This window comes from Eschrichtius robustus, chromosome 19 (genome assembly GCF_028021215.1).
Source record: "Eschrichtius robustus isolate mEscRob2 chromosome 19, mEscRob2.pri, whole genome shotgun sequence".
NCBI classification, from domain to species: Eukaryota; Metazoa; Chordata; class Mammalia; order Artiodactyla; family Eschrichtiidae; genus Eschrichtius; species Eschrichtius robustus.
The window spans coordinates 69,737,830-69,758,364 of NC_090842.1; the positions used below are offsets into that span (position 1 = coordinate 69,737,830).

A 20,535-nucleotide genomic window follows, 5' to 3' on the forward strand; every position below is an offset into this window, starting at 1 on the left:
TCTGTACAGCAAAGTTAGGAAAATGCTTGATGCCTTCGCTTTCATTAGCCATTCTCAAAATGTCCCTTAGACGTTTTGTACGCAATTTCCCAGAGCATCCTCGCAGTGGATCTTGGCCTTTTCTCCTGGAAATGGGAACTACATGACCCAGAATGCTTTGCGTTGAAGGCAGAGTCCCTGAGCCAATAAAGGCTCAGGAAAAAGGAGTTTCTGTTTGGGCACAAAGGGTCGGGCGGGACTTCCTGTCTCCTCCTCCAGGCGGCCATTTTAATTGCCCTTGGTCTGTTTCAGCTCCGCAACGCTGGGTAGGGACGGAGGTGACGGAACTGAAGAGGTGCGAGAGGAGGGGCTGTCCCTGCGGCATAGAGGCGGGCCTGAGGTTCGGCGACGCCGCTCGGGGTGCCCAGCTTCAGGCCCGGCAGAGGGACCGCCGTGTCCGCGTCCGGCCGCCTCTCCCGCCGCTACCGGCCCCGCCCCGCCCACAGAGTCCGATGGCTGCGGCGGCGCTGAGGGACCCGCCTGAGGTAAACGCTCGTCCTCCGGCCCCTCACCGTCCTCACCCCACCAGACACTAAAGCTCCGAGTGCGGGGCGCCTGCTCACGTACCCGCAGCCCAGGCCTCGGTGTCCTGGACGGTGAGGCGGCCGTGGGTGGGGCCCTGTTTCAGACAGGGTGATGGCGCGTGGGAGAGGTTTCAGGTGGAGGGACCGCAGGTGCAAAGGCTTGGAGGTCGGATTGAGGCGGAAGGATTCGGGAAACCTGGGAACCATGTTCTGTCTGCAGGGAACAAACAACGTGAGGCGAAGGCTGGAATAGCAGGATGAGGATTCTTCATGGTAGAACTCTAGAAGTCATGGGGAGTTTTAAGAAAAAAAATACAGGATCTACGTCAGAGGTTAAAAATTTCCCAAAAGCTAGCTGTTCAAAGGAAAAACAGAGAGGCGTTGAGGACATTGAGGTACTGGGAGGTTGAATCTTTGTTCAGGTCCACGCAGCTGGTAAGGACACTGATCATTGAGATTAGACCATCAGCCTGAGGTCACCTGGCTCCAGGGTCAGGGAAGGGTACAGGGAGGCGATCAGCACATGGGACCCCACCACGGATCCCTTCCTCCGAGGCCTGCCTCTTTGCACAGGTTCCCATGGCTGCAGAAGTGCTTGTGGAATTCGCACAGGTAGGTGGAGCGTGTCCCAGTCCCTCAGGGCCACAAACCCCACTCCTGTGTTCTCTGAATTGTGGTTTCCTGGGACTCTTAATGCTATCCCTCCAATTCTTGAGTCTGGGAACTCTGGAGAAACTCCAAACCCATAGCCCTGAATCCATGTGAGGCTTTATATAGAGGTATTCTCATGATTGACAACCAGTGTAAACAGGCGTGGAGGGTTCTTCCAGGAGCTGGTTCCAAGATTTCCAGATGTTTAGAGGTAAAACTGAGCAGGGATTGTTCAGGAAACCACAGGTCTCCTTTCTTTTAGGTGAGAACAAAGAGCAGGGACAGGAGTCAGTATAGAAATGATTCCCTGAAAAGATGGATGTCTATTCTAGAGGTGAAGGGAGATTTGGATCAGAGGAGGGAGGTGTTCTTACCAGTGTCTATAAACAGGCTCCACTGGGCTGTAAAGTGGAGAACAGACTGAAGTTGAGGGAGGAGGAGGGGAAAATCAGGGTAGAGGCTCCTATCATAGTCCAGGTGAGGGTTAATGGACCATAATGGTGGCTTAGGAAAAGTGGTTGGATTCTGGATGCATGTTTTAAAAAGGGACAACTAGATTTTTTTCTAATGTGAACAGTGAGGGAGTAAAACACAGGAGTCACAGATTACCCCAGGGTTTCCAGCCTTAGCAGCTGTAGGGATGCAAACTCCATCATCTGGGATGAGAAAGACTGTAGTAAGTAATAGTCACTGGGGGTAACAAGAGCTTTGTTTTAGCCATGTTTAAAGTCTGAGGTGTATCAGAGATCACTGAGTGGAGGCGTGAAAGGAACACCTGAACACATAGGTGTGGAAATGTGCGGAGGGGTTCAGGATGGAGACATCCAAAATGTGGTCGGTACTCTGTAGACCATGATGAGTAAGCTTTGGTGACATTAAGGAGGGGCAGTCTTCAGGTTACTGTGTAAAGCTATTAGGCGCCCAGGAAAGGGAGGGTGGGGCTGTGGACTCAATATCTGGCTTGAGTACTTGGGTCATGGTATTGGGCTTCACAAACAAAAGTGAGGAAGGTAAGTGGCCATAAAGGGAGGTTGTGTTGGGGACAACATAGTGTGGCGGATGACTAGACATTCTAAGTGGCCAATGGAAATAAGATGGATGCAGAGGCCTAGAAGTAATTGAGGCAAGATGACAGTCAGGCTGGAGCTGGTGCTTACTTCCCTATGGATGCTCCAGGATTTTTTGATGACTTTGGTATGCTCTGACATGTTTCATTCAGCCTGGAGGATAAGATCGGGGGGAAATGTGGTCATATGTGAGCATCAGTAGGCCTGGGGTGGGCCACCAATGGGCTAGGCTTTGAATGAGGGTTAAGTGGACGGAGGAAAGTTGTGACTGGTAAGGAAACAGCAAGTACAGCATAGAAGTGGAATAGGGCCATGGGTGTCTGAAATGAACAGTCGATTCTGTGTGGCTAAGTCTGAGGTAAGGAATGGAGCCTGTCAGGGCGGCCATTATGGAAGATTTTGGCACTGCCACTGCTAGTGGGAGCCATGGAGGTCTAGAGAATTACTGGATCCTTTATGAATTTGCCAAGCATACTCTGGATGCTGTCAGCTAAGTTGTGGTGTCAGGTCTAAAATTAACTCCCAGTATTATATGCTTCCTTGACATGTGTTGAAACTGGCAGGACCTCAAATGGCCTGAGCAGCAGTTCCCCACCTTGCTCTGCTCCAGTGGATAAGGTCTCCTAACCAAACAACCCTTTTTATAAAGGGGACCAGGTATAATTCCTGCTTATCCCTTTGTAGTGAGTTTCAATTCCCTGTCAGCCCTTTGGAGTTATTCAGAAAAGGAAATTGCATCCTTCCATGGAAACCAGGGGCACCTTACCCTCTTGATACTACAAAGCTTGCATACCACAGCTCTTGGTTGTTCACTGTTTTCCAGAGTGTAACTCCATGTAGCCCTGTGTGGAATGTAGTGTCCTCCTATTCCAGGCTGTGGATATATATGATTAATAAGATGCTGCTGATAACATCTGTCCAGTGTCAGGTGCCCTAACCCTAGGCAGAAATGCCACCCTCACCAGTGGAGGGAAAAGGAGGTGATCAGGGCTTCCCTGGTGGCGCAGTAGTTAAGAATCCGCCTGCCAATGCAGGGGACATGGGTTCGAGCCCTGGTCTGGGAAGATCCCACATGCCACGGAGCAACTAAGCCCGCGAGCCACAACCACTGAGCCCTTGTGCCACAACTAGTGAAGCCCGCGTGCCTAGAGCCCGTGCTCAATAAGAGAAGCCACTGCAATGAGAAGCCTGTGCACCGCAACAAAGAGTAGCCCCCGCTCGCCTCAACCAGAGAAAAGCCTGCGCGCAGCAACAAAGATCCAACACAGCCAAAAATAAAAAGTAAATAAAAATTTAAAAAAAAAACTTTATAAAAAAAAGGAGGTGATAAAAATACTTCAACGTGTGGGGAGGTCAGGGAGATGCTTATAGAGTGGGATGGTGAGGTGGTGGTGGCCATGGGCATGTCTAGATATGAGGGATGTGCAGTCTCGAGAGTGATATGTACATGGAGAGGGAGTATGTCTGATGGTCCCAGGTCCCTGGTATTGGGACTTACATGACCTTGATCACACCAGGGGTATTGCCTGGCAGGAGGGTTGGATGCCTCTATGTCAGGCCCACAGTTTAAATATCTGTTTGTGCACCTGTCTCTTGTTGCTGACGGCTGGACCCAGTAGTCGTTGGGCCCATAGGGAGACAATAGCACCAATGGCGCCAGGGCCTAGTTTCTCCTCTGACTGGGGAGATTGGGAGGAGGATAGACATAGAATAGATAAATAGGGGAATTGATTGTAGGTCCTCTTGAGAGAGGCTTGTTTGTGATTTCATCTGTCCCAATCAAGACAGGGCAGTGTGACTTTTGAAGATGTGGCCGTGAACTTTTCCTTGGAGGAATGGGGTCTCCCTGATGAAGCTCAGAGATGCCTGTACCATGATGTGATGCTGGAGAACTTGGCACTTACAACCTCCCTGGGTAAGGCCCTCAAACCCACCCCTGTGCCCTGAGCTAGTCTCTGCCCTTTCTTTTTATCCATTGGCAAGTCTCCCCTTCTCACATCAGGACCCTGGGCGCTGCTTTCTTCCCCAGTTCCCGGAGTAGGTGTTGTGGTTGGTAGGGCTGAGGTGTAAGCACTGCTGTCTCTTCTCTTTGACAGATCCAGCACCTGCTACCCCTTGCCTTGCAGGGATGGATCCAGAGTCAGGAGTCTTGTAGGCATGAATCCCACTTTGTTTACCCTCTCCATAACCAGGTGAATTTTCCAGATCCAAGGCACCTGTGTACCCCAGGTTCTACTTCCTTCACCTAGCTAACATTTCCTCATTCTTGCTTGTGCCAGAAATTGCTGTTACTGACCTGGTCACTGTTATTATATGGACCATGGGCTATTCTTGCAAGATATTCCTCTGAAGTTCTTTTTGTAAGATTTAATTTTATTTCTTGTGCTCTATCTTTTTGGCCAGTGCTAGCTGCTTATCTGTCCTGTCTTTACTTTAGTACTTGAATCATCCAGGTTCTGCGTAGCTGCTCATCAAGGGGGTGATGTGGAGAGGTTCACAGAATAGAAAGGACTCCAGCTACAGCAAGGACTCACACATAGTCTGGCCCTGATAAGTGGCACCTGGGGGAGGGCGTGATGTCAGGGCCGTATACAAATCATGCCAGAAAGCTATTCTCTGACTAGCCTTTTGGTGCCAATCACATTGGCGGCCACACCTCATTTCTGCCTGTACTTCCCCATTCTTCAGTTAGCCACCTTCTCAACTCTACTACTTGTCACTTTTTATTTCCAACATAGGGCTAATTCTCACCTCCCTGGACTCCATCTCTCAATGCTTTTTCACACTGGTCCATCTGCAGTGCTGTCCAACATGGGCCTATACCATTTATGTCATGAGGTGTGCACATTCTTAATCCTTGAACACCAGCTGCTCTGTTGCAGTTGGATTTTCCTGAGCCTGGATACAGCCTACTACATAGTACTCATGTGTCACCACCAAACAAGGTCTTGCTGAAAGTTGTTTTCAGAATGAGTTGTAGACCCTGCCTCTTCTCTTTGTGTCACTCCACATGGTCATGTCCCTCACCTTGTGAGGCCTCCCCCATTCTGTAATCTTTAAAGGCCCAGTGCTGCTAAGCAGCTGCATCCTCAACTTGAACCCAACCACCTTGTCTTGCAAGCAATCCCATGGACTCATCCTTGGATTTGTGAGACACAGATTTGTATTGGGGATTTCTCCTTGCACAGAGTCAACGTGTACGTCTCCAGCATTTCTCTGCTTTCAGGTTCTTGGCATGGAGGAGAGGATGAGGAGGCACTTTCTGAGCAGAGTATCTCTGATCAAGGAAGCTCACAGATCAGAATTGTTAAGGCAGGTCTGTCTCCCCAGAAGGCCAACCTCTATGAGATGTGTGGCCCAATCTTGAGTGACATTTTTCACTTGGCTGAGTACCAGGTAGCATGCTGTGGGCAGAAACTACACGTGTGGGGCGTGTGAGAAACCATTTTATTTCAGAGCAAACCTCCATCACCAAAAGCAGCACACTGGAGAGAAACCATTGAGAAGCGATGTGAGGAGAACATTGTTTGTGAACAGCTGCAAATTCTGTTTATCAAGGAAGCCCTTTACCTTTGGGGATGTTGGGAAGGACTTCCTGGGCAACTCAGGATTTCTTCACCAACAGGCCACATGCACCTGGGAGAAGTCAAATAGTGGAACTGAGCGTGAGACTCCCTTTCCAAGGGGAAAAAATCATTATAAGTGGGGAGACTGCCCAGAAACTTTCAGTGGCAAACACACTTGTTCAGCACCAGAGAGTCCTCACTAGAGGAAGATGTTACACATGCAGTGAATGTGGGGAATCATTTAGCAAAAGCTCCCATCTCATTAGACATGAGAGAGTTCACACTGGAGAAAGGCCTTATGAGTGCAGTGAATGTGGGAAATCCTTTAGCCAAAGCTCTAACCTCATCACACACCAGAGAGTTCACAGTGAGAAAAGGCCTTACAATTTGGGGAATATGCTGAATTCTTTACCTACAGCTCTAGTCTCTTAAAACAGTAGACTGTTTACACTGGACCTTGTTAATGCAATGAATACGATAAGGCCATTAGCCCAAGGTTTTGACTCTGGAACCACAGGTTTTAGAAGGAAAAAACATCTTACATGTGCAGGGATGTACAATTTCCTTTTTCAGTCTGTCAACACTTGAGATCCCTCCTCGTGGTACCATCTGAATTGAACCTCATACATCCAAACATCTGCAAACATCCCAGGTATGTGGGAGCTGCATTGTACTTTTTAGCCTGCCCAGGTCCCTTGCCAGATTTCTGTCATTGACAGTTTCTGTGGCCAAAGCCATTTCGCCTCTCCCACCTGGCAGGTACTCACAGTGTACAGCATTCACCCACCCCAGTGTGTGCAGGGAAGGAAACCTTGGTTTTTCCCATTCACAGGAGGGATTGTGAGAAGCCTGAGCACTCACTCCTTTCTCATTTCTTTGATGAGTTAAGTCACTGACATGACCCATTTTTGGCCCAAAGGACTCTGCTTGTGACTTGCAAAAATGGACGACCTTATTCAGGGGTATTGTTGGCCTCACATAACTCCTATGATAGGATTTCCTAGCCATCAAGTCACCAATCCAGGAGTAGCTTCCCTCCCATTGCTCTGGTTTGTGCAATTATAAAGGTCTCACTGTTTAAGCCACATTTAATCTTGAGGTTCCATTCACTGTAGGGGATGATTTGAAAACACTTGGGTTCTGCTAACATAAAGGAGTGATCAGCTTTTGTTGGGAATCCCACGCTTTGTGTGCCTTAAACTTAAGGGCACAGTATGATAGCAGATATACCTCTCTCCATTTTGGCCTTGTTTGCATTATTGCCCAAGGCTTCCAAGGAAAGACTACAGAGCTTTCTGGTTCTAATTTGTGGCCTGAGTGCCATATTTTCTTGGTTCAGAGGTCAGCCTGGGGAAGAAGCAATTGTTGTGACAACCGTCCTTGCTTCTGAGAGTAACATGAAATTGTTGTCTTGTTCACAGGGGATATTGCCTTGAGCTCAGCATTAGTGAGGAAAATATTCTCCCAGGTCCTGCAGTAGAGCCGTGTGCCCTTATGTGCAGAATTCTGTAGCGTAGCATCACTGATTGTAAGATTATAGGGGGAATGATAATTGTTACAGAAAACATTGGATTAATAGTGGGAGGAGGACACTATTACAAGCTAGTTGGAATGTGTCTCATTTAAAGGGGCATCCAGGGCTTCCCTGGTGGGGTGTCTCATTTAAAGGGGCATCCAGGGCTTCCCTGGTGGGGCAGTGGTTGAGAGTCTGCCTGCCAATGCAGGGGACACGGGTTCGGGCCCTGGTCTGGGAGGATCCCGCATGCCACGGAGCAACTAGGCCCGTGAGCCACAACTACTGAGCCTGCGCGTCTGGAGCCTGTGTTCCACAACAAGAGAGGCCACGATAGTGAGAGGCCCGCGCACCGCGATGAAGAGTGGCCCCCGCTTGCCGCAACTGGAGAAGGCCCTCGCACAGAAACGAAGACCCAACACAGCCAAAAATAAATAAATTAATTAATTAATTAAAATATTTAAAAAAATAAAAAAGTAAAGGGGCATCCACAATGACAGTGTTCCAGTCACTGTGCCTGTGAAGGATGAGCATGTACAGAAATTCTCAGATCTCCTGAATTATGAAGCTTGTATAGCAGAGGGCATTACAAGAGAAAATAATCTGAAGGTTTTGTGGATTTCTGTAGCCTCTGTGGGCTATCCTCCTCAAGGCCATTTCTGTGCAGACAGAAAAATGAGAATAGAGAGAAGGGATATCTTTTCATCGAGTAATGGACTTTGTGACCCAGACAGTATTCCTGTGGAATCAAGTGGGAATAGTCTTCATTGCTTACTTGTATTTTTGACCACTGAGGCAAGGTGACCCTCCCAAGGCGTGAGGCAGAAAGTGGTGAAGTCAATATAGGGGATTTTACAAAAAGAGTAAGAAATCCAGATTTTTATTTTGGATAATATTTTAAAGCTTTAATAAGGTATAAATACATGCAATAAAATGCACATGGTTGATAAGTTTTGACATTTATATAAATCCATGGAACCACCATCACATACATAATAAACCTATCTACCTTCATATTTACCTTGTTTCCTTTATTGATGTTACTCTTACTTCTAGTCAATCATTGATTTATTATTCTTTACAGTAGATAAGTTTGCATTGTCGAGAATTTTATATGATTAAAGTCATAAAGTGTTTATTCTTTTCCCCTCAGGTGCCCTCATGTGACATATTTATTTTGAGAGTCATCAGTGAGTAGTTCATTCTTTTTATATTGATGAGAAGTATGATGTTCTGAGGATATACCACTATTTGTTTATTCATCTGTTTATCCGTATTTGAGTTGTTTGCAGTTTTTGACTGTTGGAAGTAAAATTGCTGCAGACTTTTGAATATAATTCTATACATGGTTATGTTTCACTTTTCCTGTATTAATACTTTGGGGTGCAGTGCCTGAGTTACAGAGTTAGTGAATGGATGATTTTTAAAGAATTACCTATAGTGTGATCTGAAATGGTTGTTTCCTTTTGTATTCCTACCAGAAGAGTTTGGGACTTCCAGTTATTCCATATCATTGCCAATATGTTTAGACTTTTTAAACTTTTTTTTCTTTTTAATTTGGCTGCCTCGGGTCTTAGTTTGTGGCACATGGGATCTTCATTACGGCATGCGGGATCTTTTGTTGTGGTGTGTGGGCTCTTCGTTGCGGCGTGCGGGCTTCTCTCTAGTTGTGGTGCACAGGCTCCAGAGAGCGTGGGCTCAGCAGTGGTGGCGCCCTGGCACTCTAGTTGTGTCGTGTGGGTGCTCTAGTTGTGGCATGTGGGCTTAGTTGCCCCACAGCACGTGGGATCTTAGTTCCCCAACCAGGGGTCGAACCCATGTCCCCTGCATTGGAAGGCACATTGTTAACCACTGGACTGCCAGGGAAGTCCCAAGTCTTTTAATAGGACTTTTTGACCCTTTTAATAAGTGTGTAGCAGTATCTCACTGTGGTTTTAGTTGCATTTATCAGATGTTTTATGACGTGGAGGATTTTTTTCATTTTTAAAATTTTCCACTTGCGTGTCCTCTTTTCGTAAAATGTCTTTCCATAGCTTTTGTCCATTTTAAAATAATTAATTTTGACTATTTCTCTCTTCATTAATAAATAAGATAATGAAACAGTGAAGACTTGAAACTTCATTCTTTAGTGATGTGCCTCCTAGCCATAAGAAATAATTATTTTTGAATTCTCAAATACTATTTCCTAAATTTTTTTCTGCTGTACACAGTGCAGTGGCCACATACAGCATATACTTTTTAAAGGTTAATCAGCATTACTAACATATTCTCCATAATCAAGCCAAGATTTGTGTTGTTTGCAGTTTCCCTAGTGTGAATATTCCTACTTTCGTCGATTTAAAACTTCCAATGTGATATCACTGAACATGGAGTTTGAAAGTTGACAGTAGCACACCAATATATTCTATTTCCACTGTAGTGATACAGTAGCCACAAGCTTCAAGAACATAGAAGAAAAATGTAATGAAGTGACTAAGAAGTTAGAAGTTTTTATATATATATATATATTTTTTAACACACACACACTGTATTTTATTTTTACAAGAGATAAATAGACTGACACCAAGCATTGTACATGGATGACCACAACAAAAGCAACAATGATTGCAATTACCCAACATGAAACACACTCATACTATGTCATAATATTGACATTCAGTCCAGTAATCCTCCACTGTAACAGCTCCTTTACTTTGCAGTGAAAATTGATTTGTATATTCTTTGCCTTTGAGTCCTTGTGGGATTTTTTTTTTTTAATTCAGACAGAAAGTCACAAAAATTATACTCATCCTCATCAGTTCACTCAGTCCCATGTAATTAATTTTTTTTTCATCTTGACTTTTGTTAGCACTTTTATGAGTTCATCAGTTTTTCATTAGAGTTCTGAAAATGCTTATTCATTCAGTTCAGCAGTACAGTCAGTTACCAGAAACCTGTACTTGTCAGAGTCTTTTCCATGAATTTCTTGAAGATGAAACCCTTTTATAGGAACATATTTGCAAAATCATCAGAGTACATCCAGAACTGTCTGTAAATGACAAAAGACTTAAAAATGACCACGGTTAAAGATTTGATGAAAGTTCATAATAATGCAGTTGACAAGAAAATTAGTTATTTCTGAGATATACATTTTAAAATAATAACTAGGATTATTACTTATAACATACCAGAACATATAAGATTTTTAGAAATTTCATGTAATGTCTGAAACATTTATATTAACATATTTCCATACAAATACAAATATAAGATTTTTAGAAATTTCATGTAATGTCTGAAACATTTATATTAACATATTTCCATACAAATAACCCAATGAAAGTTTAGTATTAGTTGTTTTGTTTGTTTTTTTATACTGCAGGTTCTTATTAGGCATCAATTTTATACACATCACTGTATACATGTCAATCCCAATCGCCCAATTCAGCACACCACCATCCCCACCCCACCGCAGTTTTCCCCCCTTGGTGTCCATATGTCCATTCTCTACATCTGTGTCTCAACTTCTGCCCTGCACACCGGCTCATCTATACCATTTTTCTAGGTTCCACATACATGCATTAATATACGGTATTTGTTTTTCTCTTTCTGACTTACTTCACTCTGTATGACAGTCTCTAGATCCATCCACGTCTCAACAAATGACTCAATTTCGTTCCTTTTTATGGCTGAGTAATATTCCATTGTATATATGTACCACATCTTCTTTATCCATTCGTCTGTTGATGGGCATTTAGGTTGCTTCCATGACCTGGCTATTGTAAATAGTGCTGCAACGAACATTCGGGTGCATGTGTCTTTTTGAATTACGGTTTTCTCTGGGTATATGCCCAGTAGTGGGATTGCTGGGTCATATGGTAATTCTATTTTTAGTTTTTTAAGGAACCTCCATATTGTTCTCCATAGTGGCTGTATCAATTTACATTCCCACCAACAGTGCAAGAGGGTTCCCTTTTCTCCACACCCTCTCCAGCATTTGTTGTTTGTAGATTTTCTGATGATGCCCATTCTAACAGGAGTGAGGTGATACCTCATTGTAGTTTTGATTTGCATTTCTCTGATAATTAGTGATGTTGAGCATCTTTTCATGTGCTTCGTGGCCGTCTGTATGTCTTCTTTGGAGAAATGTCTATTTAGGTCTTCTGCCCATTTTTGGATTGGGGTGTTTGTTTCTTTAATATTGAGCTGAATGAGCTGTTTATATATTTTGGAGATTAATCCTTTGTCCGTTGATTCATTTGCAAATATTTTCTCCCATTCTGAGGGTTGTCTTTTCGTCTTGTTTATGGTTTCCTTTGCTGTGCAAAAGCTTTGAAGTTTCATTAGGTCCCACTTGTTTATTTTTGTTTTTATTTCCATTACTCTAGGAGGTGGATCAAAAAAGATCTTGCTGTGATTTATGTCAAAGAGTGTTCTTCCTATGTTTTCCTCTAAGAGTTTTATAGTGTCCAGTCTTATATTTAGGTCTCTAATCCATTTTGAGTTTATTTTTGTGTATGGTGTTAGGGAGTATTCTAATTTCATTCTTTTACATGTAGCTGTCCAGTTTTCCCAGCACCACTTATTGAAGAGACTGTCTTTTCTCCATTGTATATCTTTGCCTCCTTTGTCATAGATTAGTTGACCATAGGTGCGTGGGTTAATCTCTGGGCTTTCTATCTTGTTCCATTGATCTGTGTTTCTGTTTTTGTGCCAGTACCATATTGTCTTGATTACTGTAGCTTTGTAGTATAGTCTGAAGTCAGGGAGTCTGATTCCTCCAGCTCCATTTTTTTCTCTCAAGACTGCTTTGGCTATTCGGGGTCTTTTGTGTCTCCATACAAATTTTAAGATGATTTGTTCTAGCTCCGTAAAAAATGCCATTGGTAATTTGATAGGGATTGCATTGAATCTGTAGATTGCTTTGGGTAGTATACTCATTTTCACAATGTTGATTCTTCCAATCCAAGAACATGGTATATCTCTCCATCTGTTGCTATCATCTGTAATTTCTTTCATCAGTGTCTTATAGTTTTCTGCATACAGGTCTTTTGTCTCCATAGGTAGGTTTATTCCTAGGTATTTTATTCTTTTTGTTGCAATGGTAAATGGGAGTGTTTCCATAATTTCTCTTTCAGATTTTTCATCATTAGTGTATAGGAATGCAAGAGATTTCTGTGCATTAATTTTGTATCCTGCAACTTTACCATATTCATTAATTAGCTCTAGCAGTTTTCTGGTGGCAGTTTTAGGATTCTCTATGTATAGTATCATGTCATCCGCAAACAGTGACAGTTTTACTTCTTTTCCAATTTGTATTCCTTTTCTTTCTTTTTCTTCTCTGATTGCCGTGGCTAGGACTTCCAGAACTATGTTGAATAATAGTGGTGAGAGTGGACATCTTTGTCTCGTTCCTGATCTTAGAGGAAATGCTTTCAGTTTTTCACCATTGAGAATGATGTTTGCTGTGGGTTTGTCATATATGGCCTTTATTATGTTGAGGTAGGTTCCCTCTATGCCCACTTTCTGGAGAGTTTTTATCAGAAATGGGTGTTGAATTTTGTCAAAAGCTTTTTCTGCATCTATTGAGATGATCATATGGTTTTTATTCTTCAGTTTGTTAATATGGTGTATCACATTGATTGATTTGCGTATATTGAAGAACCCTTGCATCCCTGGGATAAATCCCACTTGATCGTGGTGTATGATCCTTTTAATGTGTTGTTGGATTCTGTTTGCTAGTATTTTGTTGAGGATTTTTGCATCTATATTCATCAGTGATATTGGTCTGTAATTTTCTTTTTTTGTAGTGTCTTTGTCTGGTTTTGGTATCAGGGTGATGGTGGCCTCATAGAATGAGTTTGGGAGTGTTCCTTCCTCTGCAATTTTTTGGAAGAGTTTGAGAAGGATAGGTGTTAGCTCTTCTCTAAATGTTTGATAGAATTCACCTGTGAAGCCATCTGGTCCTGGACTTTTGTTTGTTGGAAGATTTTTAATCACAGTTTCAATTTCATTACTTGTGATTGGTCTGTTCATATTTTCTGTTTCTTCCTGGTTCAGTCTTGGAAGGTTATACCTTTCTAAGAATTTGTGCATTTCTTCCAGGTTGTCCATTTTATTGGCATAAAGTTGCTTGTAGTAGTCTCTTAGGATGCTTTGTATTTCTGCGGTGTCTGTTGTAACTTCTCCTTTTTCATTTCTGATTTTATTGATTTGAGTCCTCTCCCTCTTTTTCTTGATGAGTCTGGCTAATGGCTTATCAATTTTGTTTATCTTCTCAAAGAACCAACTTTTAGTTTTATTGATCTTTGCTATTGTTTTCTTTGTTTCTATTTCATTTATTTCTGCTCTGATCTTTATGATTTCTTTCCTTCTGCTAACTTTGGGTTTTGTTTGTTCTTCTTTCTCTAGTTTCTTTAGGTGTAAGGTTAGATTGTTTACTTGAGATTTTTCTTGTTTCTTGAGGTAGGCTTGTATAGCTATAAACTTCCCTCTTAGAACTGCTTTTGCTGCATCCCATAGGTTTTGGGTCGTCGTGTTTTCATTGTCATTTGTCTCTAGGTATTTTTTGATTTCCTCTTTGATTTCTTCAGTGATCTCTTGGTTATTTAGTAACGTATTGTTTAGCCTCCATGTGTTTGTCTTTTTTACGTTTTTTTCCCTGTAATTCATTTCTAATCTCATAGCGTTGTGGTCAGAAAAGATGCTTGATATGATTTCAATTTTCTTAAATTTACTGAGGCTTGATTTGTGACCCAAGATGTGATCTATCCTGGAGAATGTTCCGTGCGCACTTGAGAAGAACGTGTAATCTGCTGTTTTTGGATGGAATGTCCTATATACATCAATTAAATCTATCTGGTCTATTGTGTCATTTAAAGCTTCTGTTTCCTTATTTATTTTCATTTTGGATGATCTGTCCATTGGTGTAAGTGAGGTGTTAAAGTCCCCCACTATTATTGTGTTACTGTCGATTTCCTCTTTTATAGCTGTTAGCAGTTGCCTTATGTATTGAGGTGCTCCTATGTTGGGTGCATATATATTTATAATTGTTATGTCTTCTTCTTGGATTGATCCCTTGATCATTATGTAGTGTCCTTCCTTGTCTCTTGTAACATTCTTTATTTTAAAGTCTATTTTATCTGATATGAGTATAGCTACTCCAGCTTTCTTTTGATTTCCATTTGCATGGAATATCTTTTTCCATCCCCTCACTTTCAGTCTGTATGTGTCCCTAGGTCTAAAGTGGGTCTCTTGTAGACAGCATATATATGGGTCTTGTTTTTGTATCCATTCAGCCAGTCTGTGTCTTTTGGTTGGGGCATTTAATCCATTCACGTTTAAGGTAATTATCGATATGTATGTTCCTATGACCATTTTCTTAATTGTTTTGGGTTTGTTTTTGTAGGTCCTTTTCTTCTCTTGTGTTTCCCACTTAGAGAAGTTCCTTTAGCATTTGTCGTAGAGCTGGTTTGGTGGTGCTGAATTCTCTTAGCTTTTGCTTGTCTGTAAAGCTTTTGATTTCTCCATCAAATCTAAATGAGATCCTTGCCGGGTAGAGTAATCTTGGTTGTAGGTTCTTCCCTTTCATCACTTTAAGTATATCATGCCACTCCCTTCTGGCTTGCAGAGTTTCTGCTGAGAAATCAGCTGTTAACCTTATGGGAGTTCCCTTGTATGTTATTTGTCGTTTTTCCCTTGCTGCTTTCAATAATTTTTCTTTGTCTTTAATTTTTGCCACTTTGATTACTATGTGTCTCGGCGTGTTTCTCCTTGGGTTTATTCTGTATGGGACTCTCTGTGTTTCCTGGATTTGGGTGGCTATTTCCTTTCCCATGTTAGGGAAGTTTTCGACTATAATCTCTTCAAATATTTTCTCTGGTCCTTTCTCTCTCTCTTCCCCTTTCTCTCTCTCTTCCCCTTCTGGGACCCCTATAATGCGAATGTTGTTGCGTTTAATGTTGTCCCAGAGGTCTCTTAGGCTGTCTTCATTTCTTTTCATTCTTTTTTCTTTAGTCTGTTCCGCAGCAGTGAATTCCACCATTCTGTCTTCCAGGTCACTTATCCGTTCTTCTGCCTCAGTTATTCTGCTATTGATTCCTTCTAGTGTAGTTTTCATTTCAGTTATTGTATTGGTCATCTCTGTTTGTTTGTTCTTTAATTCTTCTAGGTCTTTGTTAATCATTTCTTGCATCTTCTCAATCTTTGCCTCCATTCTTTTTCCGAGGTCCTGGATCATCTTCACTATCATTATTCTGAATTCTTTTTCTGGAAGGTTGCCTATCTCCACTTCATTTAGTTGTTTTTCTGGGGTTTTTTCTTGTTCCTTCATCTGGTACATAGCCCTCTGCCTTTTCATCTTGTCTGTCTTTCTGTAACTGTGGCTTTTGGTCCACAGGCTGCAGGATTGTAGTTTTTCTTGCTTCTGCTGTCTGCCCTCTGGTGGTTGAGGCTATCTAAGAGGCTTGATGGGAGGCTCTGGTGGTGGGTAGAGCTGACTGTTGCTGTGGCGGTCAGAGCTCAGTAAAACCTTAATCCACTTGACTGTTGATGGGTGGGGCTGGGTTCCCTCCCTGTTGGTTGTTTTGCCTGAGGCAACCCAACACTGGAGCCTACCTGGGCTCTTTGGTGGGGTTAATGGCAGACTCTGGGAGGGCTCACGCCAAGGAGCACTTCCCAGAACCTCGGCTGCCAGTGTCCTTGTCCCCACGGTGAAACAGAGCCACACCCCGCCTCTGCAGGAGACCCCCCAACACCAGCAGGTAGGTCTGGTTCAGTCTCCCCCAGGGTCACTGCTCCTTCCCCTGGGTCCCGATGCGCACACTACTTTGTGTGTGCCCTCCAAGGGTGGGGTCTCTGTTTCCCCCAGTCCTGTCAAAGTCCTACAATCAATTCTCACTAGGCTTCAAAGTCTGATTCTCTAGGAATTCCTCCTCCCGTTGCCGGACCCCCAGGTTGGGAAGCCTGACGTGGGGCTCAGAACCTTCACTCCAGTGGGTGGACTTCTGTGGTATAAGTGTTCGCCAGTCTGTGAGTCACCCACCCAGCAGTTATGGGATTTGATTTTACTCTGATTGCGCCCCTCATACCGTCTCACTGTGGCTTCTCCTCTGTCCTTGGACGTGGGGTATCCTCCTTGGTGAAGTCCAGGGTCTTCCTGTCAATGATTGTACAGCAGCCAGTTGTGATTCTGGTGCTCTCACAAGAGGGAGTGAGAGCACATCCTTCTACTCCGCCATCTTGGTTAATCCTCTAGAAGTTTTTTTATATTTTTAAACAGTTCAATTGTGGTAAAATTACATAAAGTAAACTGCACATATTTTTAATGTACATTTTAATGGTTTGACACGTGCTTACAACTGAAACCAAAATTTTCCTGCTACCCATTTTAACTCAGCCTTCTCCACATATAAAATTACTGATACAATGACATATCATTTGTTATTTCTAATATACACAAAAATGGAAAAGATTGTATTAGGAAGCTGGATGAACCCCTTTCCAATCTGCCACCATTATTTATCATTTCTTGGCCATTGTTTCATTCATCCTCGTATATGCTAGTGGATTATTCTACTTTTAATCCCAGACATAACATGATGCACAACCTCTTCAGGATGCATTTTTAGAAATTGAGTGCTCCTTCATAACTCTAATAACTATCACATAAAATGAAAACACTTAAGAATTTGGAAGTATGCTCAGTTTTCTCAACTGTCTCAAAAATGTATTTAAGGCAGATTAATTACGGTCAGGATCCAAAATGTATTCTTAGGGTTTTTGGTAGCTGTGTCGCACTAAGTCTCTTAACCTTTAAGTCTCAGTTGCCATTTTTATTCTTATTTGTTGATCAGAATTAGGCAGATTATAGATGTGGTTTATTGAATCTCTGATACTGTTTAACTGATCACCCTTTCCCCATAATCCTGTGCAGTAGATATTAATGAGGTAGGTGATTGAAGTTTGGTCCCAGCAAAGTGTGTGATGGTGACTATTGGGTAAATAAAAATAAAATCTCTGGACTCAGAAATCCTCTCCTCAAAGGTGGTAGTGACAGAAAACACTTTTATTTTTGAGTAAGCATTAAACCAGAGTTTGATGTGTATCACAGGTCATATGCTAAGAAATTGCAAAGGCTGAAAAAAAACTCCACCTTATGTAGCTAAGCAGATACAACTCATTACATACATGTTTTGACGATAATAACTAGTCACCTAGCTCTAGTACCTGTGCCATGCTCAGTCACTGGCTGAGAACAGCTTGCTGAGAATGGCTTTTGGAATGCTGTGGTGGCTTCCATGGCAGCACAGCTGGCGGCTGTTGGCCAGCTACACTCCTCAGAGCAGGATACATTGTAAAGGAAGAACTGAGCAGCGTACTCTCATGGCTGCCCAGAACTGAAACTATATGGATAATATTTGATTAATTTTAAATATGGTTTGGTCAGAGCAAAGAGGCAACAGAATAATCCTTTGGCAGGTCTCTCTCAAATTCTTAAACTTCCATCTGATTCCTTATCTTAAAACCATCAAAGTAGGTCTACTCTAAAAGTAAGAAATAGGCCCAGAAAACAAACAAAAAAGTAGTCAAGAGAATTTGACAGTACCACTCGTCACACATGGTTCTTCTTCTAAATTTATCTGGCAATTGGGGTGACTATTGTGAAAGGAAAGTAAAAATGGAGTCGATATTGCTCAGGGCTGTCTAAAATGGAGCCGGGAATCTATTAAGGAAGTGTGACTTATGCACCTCTCAGCCTGGATGGAGTCTGATCTTTTGACTACTTATTGTCCTAATGAGGCCATCCAGAACATCTGCCAGAACGTCAAGATTCTTATCAAACCCTCATCCTCAAATAACTCATGACAGCCTGTCTACTTATCAGACCCAAACCGTAAAATAACTCCTGATTGCTTAAGGACAAATAGTTCCTAAATTGCATCAGACTCAATCACAATTCTCAAGAGGCAGCTTTAACAAACTCAGAGCTCTTTGTCTTTGTAAGCCCCTTACTCTCTTCTCCTGGAACATCTTTTGGGGTTACCTGAATCTGTGTCTCCTGAATTGCAGACTCCAAATAAACTCTTTTCTTTTTTTAATAACGGGTTTTTTTGTTTGTTTGGTTTGGGTTTTTTTGGCCATGTTGGGTTTTCATTGCTGCGCGCAGGCTTTCTCTGGTTGTGGCAAGTGGGGGCTATTCTTCACTGCGGTGTGTGGGCTTCTCGTAGTAGCTTGTCTTGTTGCAGAGCATGGGCTGTAGGCACGCGGACTTCAGTAGCTGTGGCTTGCAGGCTCTAGAGTGCAGGCTCAGTAGTTGTGGCGCATGGACTTAGTTGCTTCGTGGCTTGTGGGATCTTCCCGGACCAGGGCTTGAACCCACGTCCCCTGCATTGGCAGGTGGATTCTTAACCACTGCGCCACCAGGGAGGTCCCTAAACTCTTCTTATTTGCAGCCTCCTATATTGTTTTTTGGTTGGCATTACATGGTGTCAGAAGTGGGATACAGAGCGACCTGCAAAAGCCCTCACCAACTCTTATCTAACACTGCCTTGGATTCAGTTAAGGTGCCTGCAAGAGCCTGTTATGCTTTATCATCTCCTTGGTGATCCCAGATCGTGGTGGTGAGTCCTCCTGTACCTAAGCCACCCATGTTGGTAGAAGTTCTAGTTTATTTGGGTGTCCTCTGTTGCTGGCTTCTGTCCTCTAGGATTTTGTTTCCTGTTTTGAGTGGCCTCCAGCATTTTGCTTCCTGTTTGTTTTTTGGGTTTTTTTTATTTTATTGAAATATAGTTGATTTACAGTGTTGTGTTAATTTCTTCTGTGCAGCAAAGTGACTCAGTTATATATGTATATGTATAATCTTATTCATATTCCTTTCTATTGTGGTTTGTCACAGGACATTGAGTATAGTTCCCTGTGCTATATAATAGGACCTTGTTGTTTATCCATCCTTTATAATAGTTTGCCTCTGCTTATCCCATACCCCCAATCCTTCCCTCTACTACCCACCCTCCGCCTTGGCAACCACACGTCTATTCTCTATGTCTGTGAGTCTGTTTTTCTTTTGTAGCATACCCATTCCACAGGCAGGGAAACTGAGTCTCCAGAACCAGGGGACAGTCCTGCTGCTAGGAAGAGGCAGATCAGAGACCTGAACCCCTTTGGCAGAAGTATCTCAGGGTGCCTCCTATGTATACAGGTGCCCTGAGCAGTTCCCTGCTGGCTGAAGACACAGGTGCAGCCTCCAGGTAGGACCCCAAGTAGGGATCAGAGCTACTCTGGGAAGAGCCCCCTGATGGGCCAGGGCCCCTCAGCCCCTGGAACTCTCTCCTGTTGTTGCAGCCTCCCCAAGGGCACTGCCACCACTCTCCAGGGCATCAGGACTCCAACAGCTACCTCCTTGGGGGCCTTACTATGGGCCCGGCCCTATGCATCCTCCCAGAGCCCCTGAGGCAGCTCCATCATTAGCCCCGTTTTGCACTGGGGGAAACTGAGGATGTGTGGGACTGGAGGGGGTATCTCTTACTGTAACCCCGGCAGAGGTGGGGATGCAAAAATCAATCGCAGCCTCACCCACTGTGTCCCCCCTTCCCTCTGGCGTGGTTCCCCCCCAAGAAACCTCTCCTTATTCCCTCGGGCTCCTCTTAGGAGCCTTCTCAACCTCTTCCCTGTTGCCCTGCAGGTCCTCTCCCAGATGCTGATGGTCCCTGTGTTAATTTGCTAAGGTTGACAAAACATGGCACCATAGTCTGGGTGCTTTAAACAACAGAAAATTATTTCCTCACAATACCAGGGGGTAGAAGTCTGGGATCAAGAGGTTAACAGTGGTTTCTTCGGAGGCTTGTAAATAGCTGTCCTCTTCCTCTGTCTTTACATGGTCTTCCCTCTGACATGGCTCCCCACCCCTGCAGGCATGCAGCACCTTCCCCAGGTGTCACCCCAAACACATGACTGGCCCTTGCTGCCACATGTGAGTCATCCCAAGGCTGTTGGTCTTCCTACTAACATCACCTCAGGGCATCTTCTCCAATCAGTGCCCCATTACTCAGCTGTCACTGTTGTGGACATTGGAAGAGATGCTAAGGACTAAGAATGTCTACTGTAACCCTCCCCAGTCCCTGTCCCCATGGTTCTTCCTCTCACTCCCTCCAGCTGGTGAATTTGGTCCTCCCGAACACTCTAGGTAAAAAGCAAAC

General features: G+C 43.4%; 1 long non-coding RNA gene across 4 annotated transcripts in view; it reads left to right on the forward strand.

The window, feature by feature from the left end:
• The first annotated feature begins 276 nt into the window (after positions 1-276).
• LOC137752597 (uncharacterized) overlaps positions 277-20,535 on the forward strand; it is a 44,489-nt gene continuing 24,230 nt past the window's right edge. For 3 of the 4 annotated variants that reach the window (XR_011071208.1, XR_011071206.1, XR_011071209.1), the window contains exons 1-2: positions 277-524; positions 4,066-4,196. This is a non-coding gene — a long non-coding RNA (uncharacterized lncRNA). Of the gene's footprint in view, positions 525-4,065; positions 4,197-8,513; positions 8,551-20,535 lie in introns of all 4 variants that reach the window. The other variant, XR_011071207.1, reaches the window with a different exon arrangement.